Source organism: Monodelphis domestica, chromosome X, assembly GCF_027887165.1.
Source record: "Monodelphis domestica isolate mMonDom1 chromosome X, mMonDom1.pri, whole genome shotgun sequence".
Classification (NCBI taxonomy): domain Eukaryota; kingdom Metazoa; phylum Chordata; class Mammalia; order Didelphimorphia; family Didelphidae; genus Monodelphis; species Monodelphis domestica.
This window is the reverse complement of record NC_077235.1, coordinates 31,923,159-31,944,404: the sequence shown is the minus strand read 5'-3', so window position 1 is coordinate 31,944,404 and position 21,246 is coordinate 31,923,159. Positions and strand designations below refer to the sequence as shown.

General features: G+C 47.8%; 1 protein-coding gene across 11 annotated transcripts in view; it reads right to left on the bottom strand.

Annotated features, from left to right (window-relative positions):
* The window catches only part of LOC100015800 (actin-binding protein WASF3-like), a 213,435-nt gene that overhangs the window by 77,611 nt on the left and 114,578 nt on the right, over positions 1–21,246 (bottom strand). For all 11 annotated transcript variants that reach the window (XM_056808936.1, XM_056808935.1, XM_056808937.1 and 8 more), the window contains one exon: positions 7,162–18,939. The gene's annotated coding sequence lies outside the window, so the exon portion shown is untranslated. The remainder of the gene's footprint in view (positions 1–7,161; positions 18,940–21,246) is intronic.

Below are 21,246 nucleotides of genomic sequence, written 5' to 3'. Positions count from 1 at the left end.
CAAAGAGAAATCCCCTTATCAACATGACCCATATGTGATGACCAAAAGATGAAGCTAAGGAACCCTTCAGCTATGCCATTCTCTTGACCTATTAGCACAGGATTCCTATCGAAAGAAAAAGATGAGGCTGCTCTGACCTGGCCTGTTCTTGATAAACGAGTGTCTGCCTACTGATCACCACCTTCCTTTCTAAGCATTCCACTTCCTTGGTTGGGATGCTTGGTGGATGCCATTTGTTGTTGGAGATGCGGAAGGTATGCTCAAAACCACCATTTTGTGCGCCTACAAGCTGCAAGAGATTCCATTTATAGCAAATCCTGCAGAGTCCTCTGAATCAAAGATCAACTGGCTACTGTCTTCAACTAACTATAATTGTACTTGAATTTTCTCAGCAAAAATAAATTCATTCTCTGAAAATATATGGTTTAGACCAATGGTCATCCCATCTAATATCTGGTGACGGGGGCACCAAGGGACATCTTGTAGGATGGCATGGATGCCTTACTTGGCATCAACCTCAAAAGCGTTCTACAGCCTTCCAAACATCCCAAGCTTCCCTGAGTGACCTGGGATGGCTCTGTCTTCTCCATTATCATCCTCTTCCAAAGTCTTATCATGCCATCAATCTGACCCTGGGTTCTTGAAGGTTATGTCATAAAAGTAGAAGGTCTTAGCAAGCTAGGAAGGCTTCAAGTACCGTCCTGGAGACAGGGTGTCTGCTATCTAAATGGCAATCTAGCTAAGTGCAGGAAGGAGGCTCATCCTTACCAGATTGCTGGAGAGTTAGACCCCAAGCAACGTATCTTCCCAAGCCTGTTTCTACTTCTGAACCATTTAGCCTTACAAAATTGGACTGCCTGCTCTTCAAAGAAGGACTATTTTTTATGTTTCCTAAATCTCCCTATTTGGGGTTTCATGGGATTTCTCCTGTCTTATATTTCAGGATTTGGAGAATAAGGAATTCAAGAATAAGTCCAAGGATCTCTTCCCCACCACCACCATGAATTTCTAAGTGTCAGTCACTTAGGGTCACCATATACCTTGGATTTTCTGGGACAAGAAATTCTATTTCAAGAATAGAAAATGTGCTTTTAACGAAGCTTTGCAAAGGGAGTTTTCTTTGCCAGACCATGTGTTCCAATTTGGGGTTCAGAAAATATGGTCACAATTGTCAGAGTGTCTGTTGCAGCTCAGGTACAGCTATTTGCTATGCTGAAACCCCCATGGTGGCCAGGAGCTGTCTACAGATAAATAGCTCAGAGATATCAAGGGCGCAAGGTTGGCATCCCACACCCGGCCAGCTTCCAAGGACTTTGAAGCTTTGTTCAGGCTCAGATCTCGTTCAAGAATAAATTTCTTTGAACTCAAGCCTGCTTCGAGACCACTCTCCATCCCCAGCCTGTTTTCTCCACCTACAAAATGGAGAATATACTTGATTTGTTGAGTACTTAAAAATCCCTTCGAATGGTATAGAAATGTGAATTGTTACCCCAGCTATTCTGGCCGAGCCTCTGTTCTGGTTCCTGGACACACATCTAGAGACTTCACACTCACTCCTCCAGCAATGACGAGGAGAGCATCTGAGCGGACCCCAGTGGCCCCTTCCAAATCCAAGCCCTTCCCTGCCCTAGCCAGTACCATCCTTGATTCATCATCTCAGTCATACCAACACATCTGGCCTTCTCGGTCTGTCTTTCTTAGATATACTGTGCTCTGTGCCAGGGTTGAGACAGAAAGGACTTTACAGTATATCTAGTCCAACTTCCTCCTTAAAGAGGAAGAAACTGAGGCCCAGAGAGGGGAGATCAGGTAGGGGTTCAAAGTCACACAGCTAGAGAGGAGCAAAGCTAGGATTCAAAATCAGATCCTTGGACTTCATGGAACGTATTGCCTGATAGTGGCACATCTTACTAGATGCCCAACTGGGCCGAGATCTGAACCCTGCCCCATCCTTTTCCCAGGCCTTGAATGTACCCCTCCAGATCTCTCTCTCTTGGGGCCAGGGGACCGGCATGGCAAACAATATTCCAGGTGGGAGAAGACTGGCACAACTCCCTTTCCCAGAGTCCCTGAAACAAGACAAAGACATTCCCCTACAACTTGAAGATAAGGAGTGTGACCCTAAGAGACAGAGAGGTCGAGGTAACATGCCCAAAGGTGGCAGGTTAGTATTACAGCAGGATTCAAAATCAGGTCAATCTGGATTCTAAAGTGATGTCTCTCCTCAGATCATGTGACCTAATTTTGAATTAAAAAAATACAGTCCCTGGGATCAGATAGTTCACTACCACTTGGCTACTGCGTTCGTTCTGCCTCGTTCTCCTCCCCATTCTCTCTTTAGTGAGGTCTGGAACTGTGGGCTACAGGGGTAACTGGGCCAGGGCCGAGGCCGGGGGAATGGCCCCTATCACCCAGATCCCTTTCCCAGATCATAATTAGCTCAGAGCCCATGGTTCTGTAAGCACAGCTTGGATAGCTCTTCCTTAAATGCATTAGCTTACCCCTGCCCACACTGCAGCTCATCTGCTGCCTTGCTGCCCACTCGTACAGGCGCCTTTATTCTTATGGCTTATTTCCATGAGCATGTTCCCACCCAGAAGCAGCTAGCATAATCTGCAAACTTGGAGCCTGCGAGATGTAACTCCCCTCCCACCCCCAAAATAATTTCTAAAAATGTTAAACCGGGTCCCACACACATACATGCACACACACACGCACACAGAATTAATGGTTCTCTATCCAGAGACAGGCATGTTTCTCTTTAACCTGGGTTCCATTTTTAAACCAGATCCCCATCCCCAATAAAAAGCATTCACATGGAGCACATTCAAGCTGAAAGGGGCCTCAGCGATCGACTCATCTAAACTGATTTCCTCCTTTTACAAAGGAGGAAACTGAGGTCCATCCAGAGTCATACACCTAGCTAAGTGACTTGAACCTGGGGCCTTCTGCCTCCAATTCCAGAGTTCTTTCCAGAATAACTCGATGCAGAAGCTTCTCAGAAACCATACCAGCACCAAACCTCTCAAAAGTTAGATTTAACAATTAAAGTTAGATCTGAAATTTAGATTCAAGGCTCCTAGCCTTGCCCTCTATTAAGTCTCCATTTTATGCCTTGAGCATGAAGAGCCTGCCTTCTGTAGAACTAAAAATGCTTATATAAAAGGGGCAAATGGGGGCAGCTGGATGTCTCAGAGGATTGAAAGTCAGGCCTAGAGATGGGAGGTCCTGGATTCCAATCTGGCATCAGATACTTCCTAGCTGTGTGACCCTGGGCAAGTGACTTGACCTCCATTGCCTAGCCCTTACCGCTCTTCTGCCTTGGAACCAATACACAGTATTGATTCTAAGATGGAAGGTCCAGGTTTAAAACTAAAAAATAAAAGGGGCAAATGGTCCATATTCATTTCAAAATTCATACCAACAGCCTGCCGGTGAACTGGTAGCTTCGGTAATTTCACAAGAAATCACCACCAAAATGTGCCATTTTGTAGAAAGATTAAATTGTAACCAGCTTGCCTCTGAACTGTTTCAACCCAAGGGAGAGTAGCTGTTGTTGCCCAGGGCCTAGAAGGTTGGACCTCTTTGCTTATTCCAAGAAAGCACATTTCCTCTTCAGCAATGTTTGTTAAGAGGGCTTCTCATAGGAACCACTGCACTAACGAACCCTTTTAGTCATTTTTCCTCTTTGATAATGGATCTCCAGCCTGCCCTTCTTCTCAACCCACAACAAGTGGCCGGTGCCACTTCAGACTCTGCCTGAAGGCCTCCAAATGATGGAGGACTGACTACCCCCCCTCCAGATGGAGTCATCAAAAAAGCTTAGAGGGGCAGCTGGGTCGTTCAGAGGATTGAGAGCCAGGCCTAAAGATGGGAGGTCCTAGGTTCAGATCTGGCCTCAGACACTTCCCGGCTGTGTGACCCTGGGCAAGTCACTTAACCCTCATTGCCTAGCCCTTACCACTCTTCTGCCTTGGAACCAACACACAATATTGATTCCAAGATGGAAAATAAGGGTTAAAAAGGGTAAAAAAAGCTTAGAAAAACCTCCGAAGGAACCCATAGAAATCAAGTCTCTTTTTCTATAACTATCTGAGCACAGTGTTGCTTTTAAATGATACAGAACATCTGGCGTCCACTACTGGGGCTGCCAAAAGAGAATCACAATATATTGGAAAGAGCCCTGGGTTTGGAGGCTGAGGACTGAGTCCTAGGGTCACACCTAAGCTCTGCTTCTTATAACTTGGATCTCAGGAGGATCTAACCTTTCCTCCTCTGGAAATTGAGGGGGTCAGACGATCTCTGCCATCCTTTCCAGGTATAAATCCATGGTTCTGTCAAGTAAGCCATGTTTGATGGGCTATTATGAACTCATTCCCATACATCTGATTTTGTGTTTCCTGCTAAGAACTTTATGATACAGAAAAAGAGACCCTCAAATCTGGGACCTGAGATCTAGGTTCAAATCCCACCTCAATCATTTACTACTCTTCCCCTCTCTGGGGCTCAGCTTCCTCAGTTGTAAAATGAGGTCAGTGTACCAGGTGGTCTTGCCAAACCCCATCCCATCTCTAGCTCTAGAATACTATGATCTTGTGGTATAGACAGACTTATTGGTTTCTTAAAGGAAAATCTCCAAGCAATGACAGTTGAAGACAGCTTTGCCACCCTCCATCTTGGAGTGCAGTTCACTCAGACCAGGGCTGCAGAGCCAAAGGGGAGCCAAGAGTTGACACAATTCTCGGGGTGTTTTAAGCCAAGGGGAGGGGTGTTGGAGATGAAGGAATCTGTATGACTTGGGGAATTCTGTCTTGGTAAACTAACCTGACTCATTGGAGGATCTACAAGACAATCTGTCTAGCCAGGGGGCCATGGTAAGGAGGGCTTTCAAAGGGAACATGGTTTGGTTCCCCAGGCTCCCAAGATGGAAAAGGCTACAGAACCAAAGAGGCAGGACAAGTAAGAAATAAACTGACCAACAGGGACACCTCAGAGATTGTCTTCTCTACCCACCCCATTTTACAGATGGGGAAACTAAGATACAGCAAGGGCAAGTGAGCTGCTCCATAGCTAATTAGTTGAAATACCACCTCTTTGCAGAAGTGTCGATCTTAGGGCATCAAAGGGCACATATTCATCTTTCTCCCTAACTGTCTGAAACTCAGCACCATGACACCCACATCCACTGACCAAGGGATGGAAATGGTGCTCCTATCTTCAGCTCTGCCTCATTTGCCCTGAGTAGGGAGGGTCAGTGGTTTCCCTTCTTCCTTCTCCTCTCTAGCTGCACCATAACTCAAGAAAGGCAGTTAAGGGATCCTCTGTCCAGTGTGGTTGTGGGAAGAGAACAGCCAGCCACAGGGGATGGGGGGGAAGGGGACAGAAACCCCTCTTTCCAGCTTACATTTGCCTCTGCAGCTCCAGGTTTTCTGAGCCCATGTACGTCATGTGTCTTCTGGCCTGTGGGAGATTTTCTCTCATCGGAGGTGCAGAAAAAAGCTGACCCATGGCATATAAATGCTCAGAAATCTGGCTAGCTTGGTCTGGTGTGCAGAGGCAATGTGGCCCAACCCACCCATTGCTCCTAAGCCATTTAAAACCTTTCATAGCTGAGCAAGAAAATGAAAGAATCCCTAGCAGCCAGGAAAGCCTAGTTCTCCAGTTCCTGATCCATCAAGAAGACATCGAAGGCCTACTATGTGCAGGCACTGTGGGAACACAAAGCCTGCCTTTTCCCTTCAAGAGCTAACAAGCTAACAGTACAGACAAAACCAACATCCACTTGTGGAATTTTAGGGCTAGAAGATTCCCCAGAGACCATCTAGTCATTTGACAGAGAGAAACTGATGCCCAGAGAAGGAAGTGACTTGTCCAAGGTCATGTAGCCAGGGAGTAGAAGGGCTGGTCCCCAGCACACAGGTCTCTTGCCTCCTCCTAGCCCACTGCTCTTTCTGCTACATAGAAAACCAATGAGAAAACAATTAGTCATCACACTGAGGTCGGGGTGGGGCAACAGAGGAGGATGAGCACACAAGCCTCCAAAGATGCAGCAGCCTTTCTCACACCTAGTCTCCACACCCTCTATGGTCCATCCATCTGAGCCCAGATTCCAAGCAAAATCTGGCAAGCTTTCAGACACCAGTCAGTCACCTCCAAGTAGACTGCTGGGTGTCTGCGCCCAGGGTCCTTTGGCCAGCTGCCAGTCAGAGCACTACATCGGACTGCAGAGGAATGGGCCAAGTGGCTGAAGCAGAGGTGTGCTGTCCAGCTGCACTCTGCCCTGCCCTCCTCCTCCCCCACTGAACTGCAGCAGCCCTTATGGGAGTGCCTCTGCTAGGAATCTGTCTTCGATCAGGAAGGCCTTTTTATTCCCCAAGAGACTGGGTTCTCTTCCCTCCCTCCTCCCACCCTCAGGCCCCGAGTGCTTCTCAAATCTTCACTCCCCGAAAATCGAAAATCGGGGTGCTCGCGCCCCCAGCATTCCCTAGGGCCCAAGCAGGGCTGCGCTGCTCCTGCAGCCAAGCCCCACCACCTAGGCCCTGGATGGTCAGGCAGGAGAGGGCGGAGTGGGGCACAGACCTTCTCCCCTCTTGTCCAAATGCCAAGGCGGTACTAGGCAGAACTGGGAGCCAGCCTTGATCCACAGTTAGCCCAAATTTCCAAGGAAAGCCCTTTTAGGTCCTCCCTCCCTCCTGAGGTGCTGAACGAGAGCTAGAGGGATGATGGAGAGCCAAATCTGAAGACCGCAGAGGAAAGAGCCACTAAGAGAGCCACCTCTCCTCACCCAGGGGGGAGTCGCCCCATGGGGGTGGGGTGAGGAATAGCAAGGACGGGCTCCCTTCCACCCAGCCATCCTCCCTGGAAAGACGGCAAAATCACCAGCGGAGTGGCCGTCCATTCCTCAGAGGGGAAGGGGACTCTACCGCCGAGCCAGTCTTCTCCCCTTAGGGCTAGGAGGGCAAGGCGAGCCCAAGTTTCTCTAAAGACTGCATTGTCTGTTGGGGGGCAGGACCAGGAACCTAAGGGAGTGGGGACCCCCAACCGAACCCCCCAGGCTCTGGCTCGAGGCAGAGGAGGAGGTGCCCAAGCCCTGATCGCCCCAACCCCACCCCCGGCCGGCCTCAGGGAGAGAGCTGCTATCCCCAGCCGGTGCCCCTTTACCTCTCTGATCCCTGGCTGCTGCAACGTGACCTCTCAGCACAGCGCAGCCTGGTGCAGGCTAGGCTAGGCTGAGGCTGCGGCTGCGGCTGCGGCTGCCGCTGGACCTGGGCTGCCAGAGCCTGGCTGGAGCTGGAGATGGGCTAGGACGCGGAGAGGGAGGAGGAGGAGGCGGCGGCCACGGGGAGGGGACCCGGGATGCAGATGCAGCTGTCGCTGCCTGAGCACGCTCCGCTCTGCTCCGCTCCCCTCCCCTCCCCGGGCCCTCCGCAGTGCTGGCCCCGCGCATGCGCTCCCAGCCTCTCCTGGCTGGGCTGCCTGGCTCTCCTGCGCTCTGACCAGCTCTCCCTCTAGCTCTCGATCTCCCCTTCAGCCTCCGTAGCCGCCGCTCCCGACCCCCCCCCTCCCCCCCCCCCGCCCTGCCCTGCACCAGGCTTCTCCCTCTGCGCCGGCGCCTTACTGCCCTCGGCGTTTCCTGGGGCCCTGATGGTCCCCACGTGCGAGGGGCTTGAGGCCAGGCCTGCCTGTAGCAGGCGCGGGGGTGGCACCCCTTGAGGCTTGCTGAGAGTGGGGCAGCTCTCAGACGATGCTCACGCTTGGACCTTGTGCCCGCTGAGACCATTGGGAGTGGGGGTGGACCCAAGCAGGGATGGACTGGGCCTTTTCAGGCAGCCGGGGCCATCACACCTGGGACTTGGGGGTCTGACTGAGCCTGTGTACTACTTTCCTCCCAAGGGCTCTCCCGTCCCTCATTGGTGGGAATTGGAGCGAGGACCAGCTGGCCTGAAACCTCTCGGCCCTCTGAGGCTAGGCAGAAGTTGGGCCACTTCCTGGCACTTGGCTCTATCCCAAGAGAAGCCAGGGTGACTGATTGACTGATGGGCCTTATTGGGGCCCAGAGACATTGCCCATTCAACTCTAGTGGGAGTTGAGGCTGTCTGGTTTTCCTTCCCTTGGGCTTCAAGACTGGCAGTCCCGGCCTCCCCATTGCTTTGTCCAAAATTAGGGCACATTGGCCTGGGGTCTCTCAGTCTTCCGTTGTAGGTCCAAACCCTGGAGCTCTTCCACCCAGGTCTAAGAGGCCCCAGGCCTTAAAGAGGGTGATCTGGAGTCAAGCTCTTCTCAGCCTCCCCCCCCCTCAGGTAGATGAAGCCTCAGGCCAACTTGCCCAAACTCCAGGCAAAAGGGTTAGGAGAGGGGAACAGCAAGAAGCCCAAATGTGAGGAGTAAGGCCCACTTGACCTTATTTTAGTGAACTCTTGGTCTGACTAGGTCAGAGAGAGCCCAAGTCTGCTGGCCTCAACTCCTCTCAAAGTGGGGAGGCACACAGGAAGCTTGAAGGTAGAGACTAGCTGATCCCTGATCCTGTCAGGCTCAGAGGTTCCCAAAGGCTCCACTCTCCTTCTGTCAGGCCCCAGCCAGAGTATCCCAAGCATCCTCTGTGAGTCACAGAGTTCTAGCTCAGAGATCCCCACTCTTGTCCAGCCCCTTCTGCCTACCTAATACTAGGAGGCCCCAATTCATATAAGCCTTAGTTTGAGAAAAAGGGGACAGATTCCTGTCAAGCCCTGAGGAACCAGAAATATCTGAAGATGGATGCCAGTTATAAAACTAGCCAAAGCTGAAGGGGGCATAATGTCTCCCTTTCCCCTGCAGACCTCAAGCCCCACTAAGGAACAGGCCCTAGGCTGACCTGAGGCCAACTGGCCTCTGAAACTATCAGAAGAGGTGGGAGAGGCAGGAGGCCAAGGGGCCCTAACCTCCATCACCTAAAGGGGCTATATCCCCTTACCGAAGTTAGAGTGGCCAGTTTGGGTCCCAACTTCCATAAAAACAGAAGGGGCATGTCCTCATGTTCCCATCATTCTCCTTGGTCAACTGGGTAGGTGCCACCTGCCTGCTAGGCTTCCCACTAAAAGTGGAGGACACAGTAGAGGATCCCAATAGTCTGTGGCCATTCCTTCCCCTTCCTTTTCCCAGAGGTCTGAGGCACCAGAAGGCACACCAAATATCCACCAAACCTGAAGGTCACTATTCCACCAATCCCATAATTTCCCTCTGTTCAACAGGTAGTTCTGAACTACCTGATGGATATCCTGCCAGAATGGCTGAAGCAAAGCTGGGGAGTGGGGTGTAGAACCACAGCCCCTGTTCCTAGGATAGTTCTGAGAAGTTGAGTTTTCCCCAGCCCTGGTCAGCCTCTGATCCCTACTAGATGCCTGGCTACTCTTGGGGGCCCACCTGCCTTAGGGACAAGTCCCTAAAGAGGGGAATGGGGAGTCTGGGCACACAATAGGGGAGAGGGGAGCCCATTTTATACATCATCCTGTTAAGACGTCAGAGTTTGGAAGCCAACAGGCCCCAATTCCCATCAAACCTGAATCAGGATATTCTATTACTCTCGTCATTTCCCTTGGCCCAATAGGTATTTGGATCCTATGAGCCAACTTTGGTGAAGAATGCAAGGATAACAGCAGGATACACTGCCCTAGGATAGCCAATCCCCATTCCTTGGACACCTCTTGCCAAATCTGAAAGGGTAACGTCATTGCCCCTAACCCACACTAATTTCTGGAGAAACCAGTCTGCCTTTGGGTCCTCTGGCCACAATGAGGAGGGGATGATTTGGACATATAGCATGGGATTCCAAAGGTGAAGTGTTCTGTTACTAGAGCTCAGAGAGTTGGAAAGCCTATAGGCCCCAATAGTTATCCCACCTTAAGGTGAATGTCTCCATTCTCTCATTTTCCTTTGTCAAATAGATACTAATAGTCTACCTGCTACGTTTCCCTCCAAAATGGAAAGGACATACCAAGAGGGCTCAGAGGGCTGAGGACAACTAGCTGTGTTCTCTGGGACACCTCTCATCCAGGCCCAACCCAAAGGAACGATGTCCCCAGTCTTTCAGTTTCCCCAACATTACTTCCCAGGCTGACTGCATGAACTCCTACCCAGAAGGCAAGGGAATGTGTGGGCACACAACGGAGGGTCCAGGAGGGTGATCGTTTGGAGAGGTTTCCTGTTATTACATATTACAACTTCCATCAGACCTGAAGGTAGACACCCTCCTGTTTACATCCTTCTCTTGGCAGAAGAGTCATGTCCTACAAGCCAGATCTCTCCCCCAAATGGGCAGAACACAGCAGGGGGTCTCGGTAGCCTTAGGCCAGTCTGTCCTTTTACTGTGATGAGAGATGCTAAAGGAAGAAGGTCCCAACTTTGACCACAACTGAACAGGGATATTCCCCCTTCCTTCGATTATTATTCTTGGAACCTAAAATATAGCTATCTGATTTACCTCCAGAATGTCGCTGGACACAGCAAGGGGCTTGGGGAAAACTTTCACTTAACATGAAGGGACTGAGTCTCCCAACTCCCATTCAGGTGGATATTCTCTTGATCCCATCATTCCCTTTGGTTCAGTTGGTATTTACCAAATGCACACCCCATTTCCTACCAGAAATAGAGGCACAGCTTGGGGTTCCAAAGATCTGAAGTCATTTTCCCCCTCCTTTTCTAGTCCAAGGCTAGATTGTCCAGTTTCCTACCCAACTTCCATCAGAACCGAAGCGGGGATATCTTCCAACTCCCTTTATTCCCCATGGCTAACTAGGTAGTTGTTACCTACCTGCGAGGCTTCCCACCAAACAGAGGAAGACCTTTCTACGCTTTTCTGTTCAGAGGTCTGAGAAGCCAGAAGGCAGACCAAATTCTCATCAAAGATCGCTTTCCTGCCAATCCCAACTTTTCCCTTGACCCAATAGGTAGTTCTGTACCTACCTGATGGATTTCCTTCCAGAAGAGCTAAGGCTCAGAAAACACAGGGTTGTTGGACCCTAATTCTAGGATACCTCTCAGCATACCTCAAGCCAAATAGGTGCCCTCAGCTCTTGTCAAGCTCCAATCCACACTAAATGCCTGGGGAATCCTCAGGAACTGCCTGATGAGGAGCTACTCCCCAAAAAGGGGAAGAGGGAGTAAGCTGGGCACCTAGCAGAGTTTCCAGGGAAGGGAGATCATCTGGTAGAGAATCCAGTTACTAGTGGTCAGAGAGTGTGGATAGCTGTAGGCCCTAATTCCCATCAAACCAGGAGGAGGATATTCTTATTGCTCCCATCATTTCCCTTGACCCAATAGGTATTTGGATCTTACCATCCAGAATTCCTGGGAAGAAAATTTTTCATTCACAGCAGGGGGTCCTAGTGGTCCCAGGACAGCCTACCCCATTCCTGAAATACCTCTCAACAAAACTGAAAGGGTAACATCACCTGAAACCCTCACTAAATCCCTGTGAAATCTAGCTAGTCTGCCTTTAGAATCTCCAGCCACAATGGGAAAGGGACGATGTGGGTACACACAGGGTGCCAGAGGAAAGAGAACAAAGGTGCAATTTTCCCTGACTAGATGTCAGAGTTGGAAAGAAAAAAGCTGCAACTCCCATCAAAGTTGAAGGGGGAATTCCCCAATTCCATCATGCCTTCAGTCTAAGTAAAATGAATGGTTCCTGAGTGCCTGATTTCTAAGCAAAAAGGGGGGCCCTTAGGCCACGTGGCTCTTGTTCCTGAGATAGGAGGAATTAAAAGACAGAGCAAGGCCCAATTCCCGTCCAACATGAAGGGGACTGTCCTCCTGTTCCTATCCTTCCTCTTGGCCCAATTGATTCTGTTGTTGTACAGGCAAATTTCCCATCTATAAAAGGCTGTGGGTACAGGCAGAACCAAGATGATGTGAAGAAGGTACACACACCTACATGATCTCTACCAAATTATCTTCCAATAAACCATGATATGTCTCAAAATGAGTTCTGGAGTCGCATAACCTCCCAAAGAGAGTAAAATAAAATGAAAAGGGGAAGGGCCTATTTGCACAAAAATATTTAAAGCAGCTCTTTCTGTGGAGACAAAGAATTGGAAAGTGAGGGGATACACATCAATTGGGAAATGGTTGCCTGCGCTATAGTATATTACGGTAATGAAATACTATCGAGCCATAAGAAATGAGCAGGAGAAGCTCCGAAAAACCTAGAAAGACTTACCTGAACTAAAGTAGAGTGAAGTAAACAGAACCAGGAGAACACTGAACTTAATAATAGGAGTACTGTACTCTGAACAACAGTGAAGGACTTAGCTATTCTCAGAAATAAAAGAATCCAAAACCATCTCAAAGGACTCATGAAAAAAATGCCATCTGCTTTCAAGGAAAGAACTGATGGAGTCTGAATCCAGGCTGAAGCAAACCTTTTTCACTTTGTTTTTTGTTTGTTTGTTTGAGTTTTCTTCCATAAAAAGATTAATATGGAAAAATACTTACCTGATTGCACATGTAAAATTTGTATGAGTAGGGGAAGGAGTAGAAGAATTCAAGACTCAAAATTCTTTTAAAAAACTTTAGAAGGGAGCAGATGGGTGGCTCAGTGGATTGAGAGCCAGGCCCAGAGATGGGTTGTCTTGGATTCAAATTTGACGTCAGACGCTTCCTAGCTGTGTGACCCTGGGCAAGTCACTTCACCCCCATTGCCTAGCCCTTACTGCTCTTCTGCCTTGGAACTGATACACTGTATTGATTCTAAGATGGAAGGTGAGGGTTTTTTAAAAATACACACACACACATTAGGAAGTTTTTACATGTAACTGGGGGAAAATAAGATTGAAATTGAAAATGGGGGTTTCAGAAGCTCTAGGACAACTGACCAGGTCTTGGGAAACCTTTCACCTAACATGAAGGGGCTGAGTTTCCCCAACTTTCATTCAGGTGGATATTGTAGGAATATAAGTTAGGGATAGAGTGATTTTAGAAATTAGCTAAAAGAAGGGAATTTTGATACAAGCCCTGGGATAGGATTCTGGGAAGGAGAGAGGAATTGTGGGAGTTTGAACTGACAATAACTGTCTTTACTTCCTTCTTGGATTTCCTCTGAGCTGGAAGGAGGTTTTACTCTCTGCCTGGATTTTCACATTATGTTTATTATATTATTTTATTATAATATTAGATTAGATTATAATTGTATTATATTTTGTTATATTAATTACATTATTATATTAATTATATGTATTATAGCATATATTCCTACAATATCCTCCTGATCCCATCATTCCCCACTACAGGCCAGATCACCACCCAAAATAGTAGAACAGAGCAGGGCATCTCAATGGTCCGAGGTTATTCTGCCCTTCTTCTACCCAATGGTTAGAGAAGCTAGAAGGCAGAGGGATCCAAATGCCCTCATAACTGAAGGGGAATATTCTCCTTCATCCCAGTATTGTCATTAGTACCTACGACATACCTGTCTGATTCATTGTCAAAAATGCCTCTGGACACAGCAAGGGCTACCAGAAACCCAAGGACAAATGGGCAGGTTCTGGGAAACCTTTCACCAACATTAAGAGGATAATTCTCCCAAATTCTATTCAGATGGATATCCTCCTGAGCCAGTTACCACCTGCATGCCCCATTTCCTACGAGAAATATAGAGGGAATAGCAGGGATTCCCAGAGCCTGAGGCCATTTTAGGTCTGAGAGGCCAGAAGGCACACCACATTCCCATCAAACCTGAAGGTCACTATCCCACCCATCCCAATATTTCTATTCTACCTAATGATTATCTTTCCAGAATAGCTGAGGCACAGCAAAAGGGCTCAGAGACCACCAGAACTGGGCCCTATTCCTAGAAGAGCTCTCATTGAAGTGGAATTGTTCTCTCCAGCCCCAGTCAGACAATTATCCCCACTAGATTCCTGGGGGCTCACCAGCCTTAGTGGGAGGCTGGAAACACAGCAGGGGTTCCATGGAAGGTAGGCCACTGAAATAGAATACTGTTAGTAAAGGTCAAAGAATTCAGAAGCCTACAAGCCCCAACTCCCAGCAAACAGGAAATAGGATATTCCACTCCTCCCGTCGTTTCCCTTGACCAAATAGGTAATTGGATCCTATAAACTACAATTTCAGAAAAAAACAAAAGGGGTACAACATGGGGTCCAATGGCTCCAGGACAGCTGACCTCTATTCCTAGGACACATCTCATCAAGCTTGAAGGAATAACATTACCCAAACTCAGTCAAGCACTAATCTACCCTAGATTCTTGTGAAATCTATCCAGTTGGCCTTGTAGATCTTCTGACAAATGTGGGCATATAGCATGAGGTCTGAGAGGTAAGAGGTCAAAGATTAGATTTCTTGCTTCTAGAGGTCACAGAGTTGGGAACAAAGAAAGCTTCAATTCCCATTAAACTTGAAGGGCATTCCCCGTTTCCATCATTACTTTTAGCCTACTAAGTGAATGGTTCTCTAATGACTGATTTCTGAGCAAAAAGGGCTGGGGCACAGCAGGGGCTCCCTGAGGCCACTGGGTTCTGGGGGCTGGGACAGAAGAATGAGAGGAGAGCACAAGACCCCATTCCCATCAGTCCTGAAGGGGGCTCTCCTCCTGTTCCCCTACTTCCTCTTGGCCCAACTGGCTGTTGTGTGATCTAGCCAACTTTCCTGTCAAAATGGGGTGGACACCACAGAGAAAATGTTATGCTCTTCCTGGAACCTCTCCTCTTACGTGAAGAGCCTTTTGTCTCCCAAATCCTCTTCATTCTCACAACCCCAACAGGTCTCCGAAACCACTGTCCAGCCTGAATGCATGACCTCCCTCCCAAAAGGGGAGGTGGGCACCTGACCATACAGCATAAAGTCCAGAGTCCTGAAGACATTTCACCTTGCCGGAAGGTGGGGAATCACAAATTCCCTCATAGCTAAAGGAAGTATCCTCCTTTCTCCAATCATTTTCCTTGGCCCACAAGGAACGTGTAGCCTAGCCACATTACCTGGGGAAAATGCTACTGGAAACTGCAGGGTGTCTGAGGCATCAGGACAAATACCTCCTGTTCCTGCAACACTTTTTCCCTGGCCTTGAGGGTCTTTAGGATCAATCTTCCCTTAAGTCTCCCCAAAGCACTGGGGTCTGACACCACTGGTCAGTAGGAATCCACAATTCCTGCCCCAAAAGGGAGGAAGTGGAGTGGACCCATAGCAGGGGTGTATGGGGTGGGGAGAGGTGATTTGAAGAAATGTCCTATTCCCAGAACTCATACAGTTGGGAAGCCTACAGGCCCCCAATTCCTATCCCACTTAGGGATGATGTCTCTAGTCTCTCATTTTTCTTTGTCCAACAGGTACTGCTGTTCTATCTACTAGGTTTCCCTCCAAAATGGACAGGACACAGAAAAGGGTCCCGGAGGACGCAGGACATGTGGCTCCTCCCCCTGGGACACCTCTTATGCCTTCAGTCTCTCTTAGCACAAAAGGTCTCTTAAACCATGGGACTGGTCTGACTGTATGAAGCCTCACCCAAAGAGAAGGGTGGCTGGGCAGAGGGTGTGTGTGTGGGGGGGTCATTTGGAAAAGTTTCTTGGTACTAGAGGTCAGAGAGGAGGAAGGAAGTAGGTCCCAAGTTCCACCCAAGCTGTAGAGAAATATCCCCTAATACAATCATTCCCTTAGACTGGCTAAGGAAATGTCCCCTGCTTGTCCCATTTCTGGTAAATGGTGTCAGGAGACAGCAGCAGGTTCCAGAAACCAGGGGACCTTTTTGCCCATTTCTCTCTCCAAGTCAAAGGGGGAGACGCCAAATCCCATCAAGATGTTGTCCCTCATCCTTCTGCTCCGGTTCCTAACCCCACTAGGTCCCCGCTGGCCAGACTGATTCCATCAACTCCCACAAAAAGGAGAAAGATGGCTGAGTATCATATCATGCTGCCCAAGAGCACAGAAGCCATTCTGCCCCTATTTCTTCCCTTGGAAGTCAGAAAGAAAAGCTGGCAGGGGGTGCCAACTCTCACTATTCCTCAGGGGGATATTCCCCTTTGTCCCATCATTTTCTTTGACCCCCTGGATACCAGCACCATAACCACTCGATTTCCTGCTAAACACCACTGGACACTGCAGAGGGTCCCAAAGGCCCCAAGACAGCTGGTACATGTTCTGAGTATACCTCTCATCTAGACTGAAGGCGCTATGTTCTCCACCTACCCTTCAGGCTACCAAACCCACTAGGGTCCTTTATATTACTGACCCGTGTGACTGTAGGAATGTGTAAAAAAAGGATAAGAGGTGGAGGCAGCTGGGGTGGACACACAGAGGGGGATTCTAGAGGTGGGGAGGCCATTCGGTGGCTTCCTCTTACTACAGAGCTCACAGAACTGAAAAGTCTACATGGTCCAGCTCCCAATAGACATTGAGGGAGATGTCCTCTGCTCCCATCATTTCCCTTGGCCCAAGAGGGACTTGTGTCCTGCAGGTCAGATCTCTTGAAAAAAATAGGTGGATCATACAAGGGGGTCTCAGAGGCCACAGACCATTTTGCCTTCTTTTACACAGCTGTGACAAGATGATAGAAGACAGAAGATCAGAACTTCCATCATTAACCGAAGGCAGACATTCCCCTTCATTCCATCGGGACCTACAACATAGTTCTCTGAGGTACTGCCAAAAAGCTTCTGGATATAGCAGGGCATGCCAGAAGCACCAGGACAAACGACCAGGTGTTGGGAAACCTTTCACCTATAATGAAAGGGCTGAATCTTCAAACTTCCGTTCAGGTGGATATCCTTCTCATCCCATCATTCCCCTTGGCCAAAGTGATAACATAATACATTCCCCATTTCCTACTGGAAACAGAGACAGTACAGGGTCCCAGAGATCTGAAGCCATTATGCATCTCTTCCTCTCCTCCAAGGTTAGATTGGCCAGTTTCCTCCCCAATTTTCATCAAAATTGAAGGGGGTTATGCTTCTGTTCCCATCATTTACCTTGGCCAACTAGGCAGTTGCCACCTGCCTGACAGACTTCCCACCAAAAGTGGAGGGGAGCAATGCAATGATCCAGGACAATTCTGAGGGACCTATGAAAAAGAACACTATCCACATCCAGAGGAAGAACTGTGGGAGCAGAAATACAGAAGAAAAACAATTGTTAGATCATATGATTCAATGGGGATATGATTGAGGATATAGATTCTAAATGATCACCCGAGTGCAAACATCAACAATATGGAAATAGGTCTTGATCAGCAATACATGTGAAACCCAATGGAATTGTTCATTGGTTACTGGGGCGGGGGGGGGCAATAGGGGGAGAGGAGGGAAAGAACATGAATCATGTAACCATGGAAAATTTTTCTTAATCAATAAAAACATTTTTAAAAGTGGAGGGGACACAGCAGGAGGTCCCTAAGGCCTTTCCAAACTCAAAGAGGTCAGAAGGTGAACGAGGATCTTAAAATTCCCTCATCTCTGAAGGAGCATATCCCCCTAGCTCCCATTACTTTATTTGGGCCTCAAAAAGGCTTTCTTTCAGCTTTACTGGGGGGGGGGGGAAGGAATGTTCCTGGACACAGCAAGGGGTCTCAGAGGTCTCAGGACATTTTTTGCTGGACTTGAGGGGCCTATGGCAGCCATCTTCCCTTTAGTCTCCCCAAAGCTAGTACTAAGATCTGACACCACTGGTCAATAGGAATCCACAATTCCTGCTACAAAAGGGAGGAAGTGGAGTGGACCCAAAGCAAGGGTGTATGGGATTGGGGAGGAGATGATTTTAAAAAATATCCCATTTCCTGAACTCATACAGTTGGGAAGCCTACAGGCCCCTAATTTTATCCCACCTTAGGGGCGATGTCTCTAGACTCTCATTTTTCTTTGTCCAACAGGTACTGCTGTCCTACCTACTAGATTTCCCTCCAAAATGGACAGGACACAGAAAAAGAGTCATGGAGGACCCAGGACACGTGGCTCCTGCCTCTGGGACACCTCTCATTCAGCCTGAAGACTATCCCCAGGCTTCCCTTCATTCTCTCTTAACACAAAAGGTCCCTCAAACCCCTGGACTGGTCTGACTGCATGAAGCCTCACCCAAAAGGCAAGGGAATGGCTGGGCACACAGCAGAGGGGTCAGGGGTGGGGAGTGGCCATTTGGAAAAGTTTTCTATTTAGAGATACTGAGACAGAGGAAGGAAGTAGGTCCAAAGTCCCATCAAACCTGCAGGGGTCATCTCCTAATTCCATCATTTCTTGAGGCCCACAAGGAAATTACCCCTGCTTACCAAATGTCTGGGGGGAAAGTTGAAGGGCATGGCATTGGGGGGTTCCAGAGCCCACGTTTACTTCTTCCTTTCTCCTAGTCACAGAAGTCAAAAGGAAAAGAGGTGCCTCATTAAGCCTCAAGGTGGGATTACGTCCTCTATCTGTCCTGAAGGGGCTATTTCCCATCATCCCTTCAAGCTCCCAACCCCTCTTGGTCCCTGACTCCAATAAGAATATTGAGTATACCAAATCCCCCCAAAAGAAGGAGAGAGTTGGGGAAGCATCATGGAGTCCAAGAGTACAGTAGCCAATTTGGCCCCATTATTTCTCCTGGATATGACAGAGTTAGAAGGCTTGGGTACCAACTCTCATCATTCCTAAAGGGGGACATTCCCCTTTGTCCCATTACTTTCCTTGGCTCCCTATATATTCTGTATTCTAACTGCTTGGTTTCCTGTTAAAGTCCTTTGGACACTGGGAAGGGTCCCAAAGGCTCCAAGATAGCAGGCACACATATTTCCAGGATACTGCTCACTTACTTTGAAGGATCTATATCACCATCTTTCCTTCCAATTTCTAAACTCATTAAGTCCTTTATACTACTGACCAGCATGACAATACAAACTTCTCAAAGAAGGAGGACGTCATGGCGGTGGTGATGGCAGTAGACACACAAACAGGAGATACCAGAGAAGGGTGACCATTTTGGTTTTTCCTATTCCTACAAGAAAAAAAATGGACATTCAATTAGATAGATTTCTAAGCATTCCTGAGGAATAAGCCAGACCTAAACAAAAAAATTGAAATCCAAACACAAGACAAGAGAAGTCCAAAAAGGTAAATAAGGAAGAGAAAATTTAAGCGACTCATTAAGGTAAAAATGTTTGTATTTCTATGTGAAAAGAGAATATCTGTCATTTTTAAACATTACTCTTAGCAGTAGAGCAGATAGAAGGAATATCCTTAGAAAGAGGGCTGGAAAGCAAGCTGATTATGATGATATGATGTATGATGATATGAGCAAGGGCTGAAAAAGAGGATTACACTGAGAGAAAAGGGAAGGGAGAGATAGAATGGGCTAAATGATATAACATGAAGAGGCATGAAAAATTATTATGGGGAGGAGAGGATAAAGATGGTGACGGACAATACTTAAACATTACTCTCATCATAACTGGCTAAGAGAGGGAAAAACAAGAGACAGAGAACAGGAAAGAGGGGAGGGAAAGAAAATGAATTATGTAAACATGGAAAAATATTTTCAAAATTTAAAATTTCTAAATTAAAAAAAAAGAGGTAAAGGAAATTACGTCTTGCTAAAAGGTACTATAAATGATGAAGTAATCTAAATACTAAACATTTATGCACCAAATGGTATAGCAACCATATTTTTAAAGGAGAAACTAAAAGAGCTTAAGGAAGAAATAGTAAAACCATACTAGTGGGGGACCTCAACTGTCCCCTATTACTACAAGAGATAGAATTGAGAAGCCTTCAGGGCCCAACTCCCATCAAACCTTAGGGGGTGTCCCTCTGCTTCAATTATTCCTCTTGCCCCAACAGTGACTTGTGTCCTAAAAGCCAGATTTCCCACCAAAAATGGTGGAATACAGCAGAGAGTCTCAGTGGCCTCAGGCCAAACTAACCTTCATTTCCTTAGCTGAGAGATGTAAAAAGGCTGAGGGTCCAAAACTGATGGTGGGGATAGCATCCCACTCCCATCGTTCCCCTTGACCAACTAGGTAGTTGACAACTGCCTGCCAGGCTTCCCACCAAAATTGGAAGGGAACACAATAGGGAGTCCCTGAGGCCTGAGGCCATTCCATACTCTTCCTGTTCCCAGAGATCTGAGCTGCCAGAAAACTACATTCCCATCAAACCTAAAGGTTGCTATCCTGCTGATCCCAACATTTTCCTTGGCCCAGTAGGTAGTTCTATCCTACATTTCCAGAATGGCTGAGGCACACTACCTAAAAGAAGGCATACCCCTTTTTCCTATCATTTTCCTTGTCCCCACTAGGAACCTATAGCCTAACTGGCCTTACCTGGAAAAAAATATTCCTGGACACAGCAGGGGGGTCACAGAGGCCCCAGGACAAATGGCACCTCTTCCTGGGATACTTTTTGGCTGACCTCAATATTCTACATTTCCCATCTTTCCTTTAGTCTCCCTAATTCACTAGATCCTTGACAGAATTCCTGCCCCAAAAGAGATGAGGTAGAGTGGACCCATAGCAGGGGGTGTATGATGGGGGGAGGCCATTTGAAGAAATGTGTTCTAACTAGAGCTCATTGGGAGTTGGGAAGCCTATGTGTCTCAATTCCTATCTGTCCTTAAGGTGCTGTCTCCATCCTCCTCTCATCAGTTTTCTTTGTCCAACAGGTACTGCTGTTCTACCTACTAGATTTTCCTCCAAAATGGACAGGACACAGAAAAGGGTCACAGAGGACCCAGGACATGTGGCTCCTGTCCCTGGGACACCTCTCATCCAGTCTCTCCAACCCAAAAGGTCCCTCAAACTATTGCTCAACGTGACTTGGTGCATTCCCACCAATAAGGAAAGGGAATGGGTGGACACCTAGCAGAGGGTCCAGTAGTATGGCTATTTGAAAAAGTTTCTTATAACTAGAGATCCAACAATGACACATGAAAAACCCAGGGGAATTGTGTATTGGCTATGGGGGGGGGAGGAAGGGAGGGAAAGAACATGATTCATGTAACCATGGAAACATTTTCTTAAATAACCAATAAAATTAAAATTTAAAAAGCGATTCAAGATGGAGGAAAGAAGTAGGTCTCATGTCCCATCCAACCCTAAGGGGAATAGTCCCTAATCCTGCTGCCCAATTTCTGATGAGAACATGGAAAAATACAGCAGGGGGTCCCAGGTATCTGAGCCTATTTCTCCTTGTTCCTTTCTCCAAGCCAGAGAGATCAAAATGACACAACTGCCATGAAGCCTGAAGGGAGATATTCCCCTGCTCCCATCCTTCACCTTGGCCCGATAGGTAGTTCCTAGTTCTGCTG